General features: G+C 34.5%; 1 pseudogene; it reads left to right on the top strand.

Moving 5' to 3' along the window:
- LOC149414782 (52 kDa repressor of the inhibitor of the protein kinase-like) lies at positions 1 to 3,926 on the top strand (annotated as a pseudogene).
- The last annotated feature ends 3,664 nt before the right edge of the window (positions 3,927 to 7,590 follow it).

Below are 7,590 nucleotides of genomic sequence, written 5' to 3'. Positions count from 1 at the left end.
ATGGAGTAAATTTGACAGTAGCAGGTCGTTGTTGAAAGGAAGCCAGATCTTACCGCAAATAAATGTACAGATTGATATAAACGGTCGCAAGAGCATTTACACAGGCACAGGTCGAACCTCCGAACATTAATCTTCCGTGATCATTAATTACCACAAGTCGGATGCATATGTAAACAAACGCTCCTGTGAGCTGTGAGTGACCCCACTCTTAAAGTACCTCGTGGGTAGATAAGTAGGTACCTACCTACTTACTGAAAGAGTTTGACTTATGTACCTACTTAATTATTTTTTTTGGAAGAGGGAGTTTGAAGAGCCTAAGCTTACTAACCTAACTAACCTAACCTAAAATCTTAGATAAATTCACACAATGAATCGCGGGTTCAAGCCCCGTCCGTACCTGCATGGCTAATATTTACGGAATGAACATTTGTTTTGGCTTGAGTCTGGGTGTTTTACGTAGCGTAGGTACTTATAATTAATATGTATTTACAAAAGTCTGTTGTCTGTTGTAGGTGTGAAATTTGCATGGTTTTGCTTGCAGGGTGACTCTAAGGGAAAAGGAGATGGTGGTGGTGGGTTAAAACGTAATATAGGTGGCAGTTCATTTAAAAAAATAGATTCATTTTTCACAAAGAAACCAAGGCTTGAGATTGCTCACTCGAAAAATTTACCTACAACAACTACAGAGGATAATAATTGTACTGCCGATGCTTCTGCTTTGCTTCTACAGCTATAACATTGCCTACATTAACCTTAGACGATGAAAAAACATGCTCTCCTGTTATTAACGATATTCAGCCTATATTATGTACGTCGACTTCTGATTCTGATCAGATAAAGACTTCACTTTCTCAATCAGAGTTTGCTTCAGATATTGCATGTTATATAGGGAAAAATATAGATGATTCATCTACTAAAGCTATGTTGCTTGAAAAGCATTGGCAGCCTCCCCCTAATTACACTTTCCCGCACTGTGTTGTTAATAAAAAAGGAAAACAAACAAAAAAATATGCGAATAAGTCTCACCTTGAAAAGTTTCACTGGCTTGTTTTGTCGCATAAAGACCAGGGACTTTACTGCAAGTACTGTGCTTTGTTTGCCGTAGCTCCTGGAGGTGGTGTACAGAAAAAAACACCCTTATATCGACTCGTAAAAGAACCGTTAAAAGCTTTTGATAATTTGCTTGGTGAAAATGGTGTTCTGCTAACACACCGGCGAAAAAAATACCACGAATCAGCTGTCGAAGCAGGGAAGAACTTTTTGTTGACTTTTCACAAGCCAGAAATTAATATAATGAACCAAGTAAATAGTCAAAGACTGACACAAATAAATGAAAATAGAGATCGTTTGCGACCAATCGTAAAAACTATTATATTTTGTGGCCATCAAAATATACCGTTACGTGGCCATCGCGACGATGGTAAATTGTTGAGCCATGACAGCGTGGTAGCTGATGAAGGGAATTTTAGAGCCCTTTTAAAATTTCGTATAGATTCTGGCGATACTGCATTGCAGCAGCATTTAGAATCTTCAAAATCCAACGCCACGTACATCAGCAAGACTGTACAAAATGAGTTGATAGATATTTGTGCAGAAATCATTCAGGAGAACATTTTACAGAATGTGCGGGAAGCAATTTTTTTTTCAATTTTGTTCGATGAAACAACAGATATATCACATATCTCACAGCTGAGCCTATCATTTCGATATTTTCATAATGGTATTATAAAGGAACATTTTGTGACTTTCTGTGATACTTACGATGCTCTTAGACGTGAAGAAAACAATTCAGGTGATATAGAGCCTCGATTGACAGGTGTGGCATTGGCGAAAATTGTTGAAAATCTGTGTACTAAATTTAATTTAGATTTAACTAGGTGTGTGGGTATTGGAACTGACAGCTGCTCGGTTATGGCATCAGATACGAAAGGTGCAGTGCAAGAATTGAAGAAAATAGCCATTCACGCCAAACGTTGCCCATGCAACAACCATGTACTTAATAACTCGTTGGCTAGATCATCCCAAGTAGTTTCTTGTCGCAATACTTCTGGCACAATGAGAAAAGTTGTAGCTTTTGCCAATGCATCCGCTAAGAGGCATGAAATTTTTAAAAAAGGATTCGGAGTTGCCTTGCAAGGTATCTGTGAGACACGTTGGGTAGAGAGGCATGATGGGCATCTTCAATTTCAAGGAGACAACTTGGTCAAAATTTGTAGCGCTTTGGAGAAGATTTCTACTTGGCAAGATAGTAAAACCGCTACTGATGCGCATTGCTTGCTGCAAGCATTGCGCAGTTCTGACTTTATTATATCCTCCATCTGTTTAAGTGATATATTAGGTGGGTACTTGCCTATATTATTTTGTTTCTTATTGTTTGGATAATGAACTCATTATCACTCTTACATATTATTTGTATTTAATATCAAATGTACGTGTGTGTATGTATGTATGTATGCATGTATGTATGCGTATGTATGTATGCAACTATGTATATGTATGTGTGTACATATGTATTTATATGTGTATATGCATGTGTATGTATATATATGTATGTATGTGTTTATACGTGTATATATATATATATATACATTTTCTCTTATTATTTCCTTGTTTTTAACATTTCATTGTTTTTAACCTTTCTTTGTTTGTTTATTGCTTTTTAACCTTCTTTATCTTTATTGCATGATGTGAACATTGGTTATTGGTTTGTAACCCAATTCTTTTACTTATTTTTTCTCTCTCTCTATGCATGTTATGTTATAAACCTGTTAATGTTCCTAATAAAAATAAAATTAAAATTAAAATGAACATACGTACTATACCTACTTGAATATTATATTGTTATTTTGTTAATTTGTTTGTGTTTCAACAAAAACAATTTTAACTACCATTTATATTAAGTCATAGATCCTTAATTTATTCACCCATAACTCACAAACAGTCACATACTAACTTTTTATTTTTCAGGTACTACTGTATCTTTAAGCAGAATACTGCAATCGAACTCCATTGATTTAAAAAAAGCTGCGGACGCTATTAACGATACTTTAAGTGTTCTACAAAATAAAAGAGAAAATGTGGACATAATTTACCGACAGCTTTTTGAAGAGGCTAAAGAAGTAGCTGAGCAGCTAGATGTAGAAATTAAATGTCCCAGAATAGTGTCAAGACAAATACATAGGGCCAATAATCAACCTGCTCAATCTGCTGAAGAGTATTTCCGCAGATCCATATACATCCCTCTTCTGGATTCAATAATAAGTGACCTACAGGACCGTCTGTCTCCTGAAATCCTTAATTTTTTTCAGCTAAGCGTTTTCATGCCAAAAAGCGAATACAGTAATCAAGACATTGAAACTGTGAAACAACTAGCATCCGATTATACATTGTTATTAGATAATACTCCAGTTTCTATCATTGTAAATGAATATCGGCTGTGGATGATGAAGTGGCAGCGTAGTCAGGACATACCGCAGTCGATTTCTGACATTATTTTAAATTGCGATATTGAGATGTATCCTAATGTAAGAAATTTTTTATGTATTATGGCTACACTACCTGACAGCGGAAAGATCTTTCTCTACGTTACGAAGAATCAAATCGTGGCTAAGAGCTTCAATGGTTGAAGAACGCCTAACCGGACTGGCACTTCTCCACGTTCATAAAAACGTACCAATTGAAGTAGATGAGGTGATAACGCGTTTCGGGAGAAGAAGTAAACGAAAAATTGATTTTGTTATTTAAGATGAAGCTATACGTTTTTTTTATTTTTTTATTTAGTAACTATATTACATTTTTTTAAACATTTTTATAAGAATTATATATATTTATATGATTAATTGATATAGATTTTTATAGTCCTCCTCACTAGGAGATCCTGTGCTGAGGGGGACTAGGTTTTGAATAATTTTTCAGCGACTTCTATGGTTCGACTTCATGTTTTGGGTAGGGTTTTCCAGAAACTTCTACGACGATGTTTTTAATAGGCTAGTGCAGAGGTCGGCAAAGTGCGGCTCCGGAGCCGCATGCGGCTCTTTAGCCTCTTAAGTGCGGCTCCCGCGCAAAAGTTCACGGAAAGGCGCGCAAGACGCGCCGATGGTATCGGCGGGTGACGACTGTGGGGTGGGCGGTGCGAGGGAGACTCTTCTCGCGTTTCAATAAGTCTGGTTGGCGTTGGATAGCAGTCACCTCGCCAGTCGCGTTTGTCGCGCACGTGTTCTACAGGTATTTACATCATTAATTTAATATTTATTTGATATATGTATATGATAATCATTTATATTATAATGTTATTTATTTAGTGTTGGTGTCGGAAAAAAATTATATTATAATATGATAGTTATTTAGTATTGGTGACGGAAAAAAATGTTTTTGGGATTTTTTTATAGGTCCCCTATTTCACATGGCTACCAAAAAGAAGCAAAGAAAAACGGAAGATGAAAACCGTGAATTTAGAGTTGAGTGGACCGAGACTTTCGCGTTTATTCAAAACTTAGATGGCCTTCCGACATGTCTTATATTTGTAAGGAAAAATTGGCGCATAACAAGAAGTGAAATTTGGAGAGACATTTAAAAATAAACACACTTCATTAAGCAATAAATATCCTGTCGGTAATGCAAGGAAGAAAGCAGTTGAGGAACTCCAGAAGACTCAAGAGACATGCAATACATTCTGTATTCAACAACTGAATGCAATCTTTCAGTAATGTTAATATGGCAAGTTTTGTTGTTAGTCGAGAGATTGCTAAGAGAGGGAAACCGTACATAGACGGCGAATACATTAAAAGTTGTTTTGTAAAGGCATCCGAAGAACTATTTCGGGATTTTAAGAACAAGGCAGAAATTTAAAAAAAAATTAAAGAGTTACCGTTGTCTGCCAAAACAATGAAAGATAGAACACTTAAAATGTCTTCGAATATAACCATCCAGCAAATCTAAGATCTAAAATTGGTTTAGGCTTTATCAATAGTAGTTGACGAGTCTTGTGACATAAATGATACAGCGCAAGTTTCGCTTTTTGTAAGATTTATTTCTCATACAGGTCCTAAAGAAGAACTTGTAGGATTATTGCCACTCAAAGGTCAGACGCGTGGAGAGGATATCACAAACGCTGTAATTGGATGTATGGATAAACATCAAATTTCTCTCGAAAAAATTGTGTCGATTTCAACAGACGGGGCCAAAAGTACGACCGGCCACAGAAAGGGGTTTGTTGCTCTTTTGAAAGAAAAAAATAATCACGAGATACTTGCTTACCATTGCATCATTCATCAAGAAGCGCTTTGGGCGCAGACATTTCCAAAAGAAATTTGTAAAGTTAGGTATGGAATTGGTGATTACGATTGTTAACTCCATTTAACTAAAGCTCTTAATCATAGCCAATTCAAAGAATTTTTAGTTGAAATGGAGAGTGAGTACGGTGATCTTCTGATTCATAACAAGGTACGTTGGTTATCAAGAGGGAACGTTTTAAAGCGTTTCGAATTGCTGTTTCCAGAAATCAAAGCATTTCTCCTTGAGAAGGGTGTTAACTATCCAGAACTAACAGACGATAAGTGGATTCAAAACTTTTATTTCATGGTAGACGTTACGTCTCATCTAAATAAACTTAATCATAAACTACAAGGGAAAGGAAATACAATTTTTTCGATGTTAGAAGAAGTCGTTTCATTTGAAAACAAATTATCCCTCTTTGCTGAGATTTTGCAAGGGAAACATTGTTTCACTTTCCGAGTCTGCTGAAGCATCGCCAAGAAAATAATTCTTTCATTGACAAGCACTACTAAATATGGAGCTCTAAATTTGAACGTCTTTGTGTTGATTTATAAATACTGGAGAAGAAAAAATGTGAGCTAAACACAAGTGTTCTACCTTGAAAGACCTAGAGAAGGAAGACATGATCATATTCAACGCTTGGAATAGTATTCCCAACTCTTATGACCAGCTGAAAAAACTCGATTTTTCTGTACTATCCTTTTTCGGTTCTACATATTCATGCGAACAATCTTTTCAAGCATGAACTTCATCAAGAGTAAACTGAGAAGTCGTCTTATTGATGACAACCTGGAATCGTTCCTAAAATTAAGAACAACAACATACAAACCTGACTTACTCAAACTTTCGAAGGAGATGCAAGGGCATGGTTCGCATTAAGTACTTATTATAATTGTCATTGTCATGGTTTAATATATATTATTTTTAATCTGTTTTTTTAATTTTTCTTTGTACAGTATTTTACGTTACTTAAATCTTACAAAACTGATCAATCAGTTTGATTGTAAGAAATTTCTCATTTTTCCTGTTTATTTGTTTGAAATAAAATAATTATATCTCAACTTAATATTTGAATAGGTAATACATCATAATTACGTAATAGTGTAATACTTAATATTAAAATACTTAACTAATTATTATAATACTTTTATAATTGGCTCTTATTTTTTTTTTTAATCGTTGTAATGTACATATTTGGCTCTTTGGCAAATAAGTTTGCCGACCTCTGGGCTAGTGAGTTCTTTTTCCGGTAGTTCCTTAAGCCAAGATTTAATGTCCTTAATGTAGTGATTTTTGGTTTTAATTTGTTTGATACTAAGTGGGAGTTTGTTATATACCTTTATTGCTAAAAAATTAGAACTTTTTTGTCCAAAGGTAGAGTTACACTTTGGTATATTTTGTATCTCTGTTTCTTTGGCTCTGGTTTTATAAGTATGTGAGGTGTTTACTTCTGAATTATTTTTGAGGTGGTGTACCTGAATGTTTTTGGCATAGATTTTCTGTATACTTGGAACGTCAAAATGCTTAAAAATTTCTGTTGTTGACGTCCTTATAGGGACCTTTAGTATATATATACATATTATATTTCACATAATCAAGTTTCTTTTTATTAATATATGTAGCTGGGAGCAGTTCCTTGATAATGTCTAATACTGATATTTGTTTGCCGGGTTTGAACCCGCGATCTCCGGATCGCTAGCTGGCAGCCTTTCCCCTCTACCATGGAGGCCGTCGAAATTTTACTTTTTGTTTTAAAATAATATATATTGTATTCGTTTTAATTATGTTCTTTTTGGAATAAATTCAGCATAGGTAGATGCAAGTTATTTATTTTCACCGTTTTTTTTTTAAGTCTATGTATCCATAAATTGATGTATCTAATGTAGAATATTTTCATTTGAGAAATTTTAGGTTGACGAATATAATGCTTAAATTCAGTATTGGTAGATCAGAGTTAATATTTTATAAGAATAATTTTTAAATATATGTAGCTGTGAGCTGTTCCTTGAAAATGTCTAATACTGAGATTTGTTTGCCGGGGTTCGAACCCGCGATATCTATTGTATTTGTTTTAATTATGCTCTTTTAGGATAAATTCAGAATAGCTAGATGCAAGTTTATTTATTTATTTATTAAACGCCATAAAAGGCTTTTACAGTAATGTGATACATTATATTATAAGTTCACAGTGATACATAGGCGAATATTAGTATTAAATTGAAGAACACAACAATATGTATATAAAACGACATTGAATGTGATACAGCTGAAATTTTCTTAAGGCATAGAATGCTACAATAATAGAAAACACTTCAT

The sequence above is a fragment of the Hesperophylax consimilis genome, chromosome 19 (genome assembly GCF_061612785.1).
Source record: "Hesperophylax consimilis isolate HC1 chromosome 19, BYU_Hcon_1.0, whole genome shotgun sequence".
Lineage (NCBI taxonomy): Eukaryota > Metazoa > Arthropoda > Insecta > Trichoptera > Limnephilidae > Hesperophylax > Hesperophylax consimilis.
Note: the sequence above shows the minus strand (reverse complement) of the source record. Positions and strands in the feature narration are given on the sequence as shown.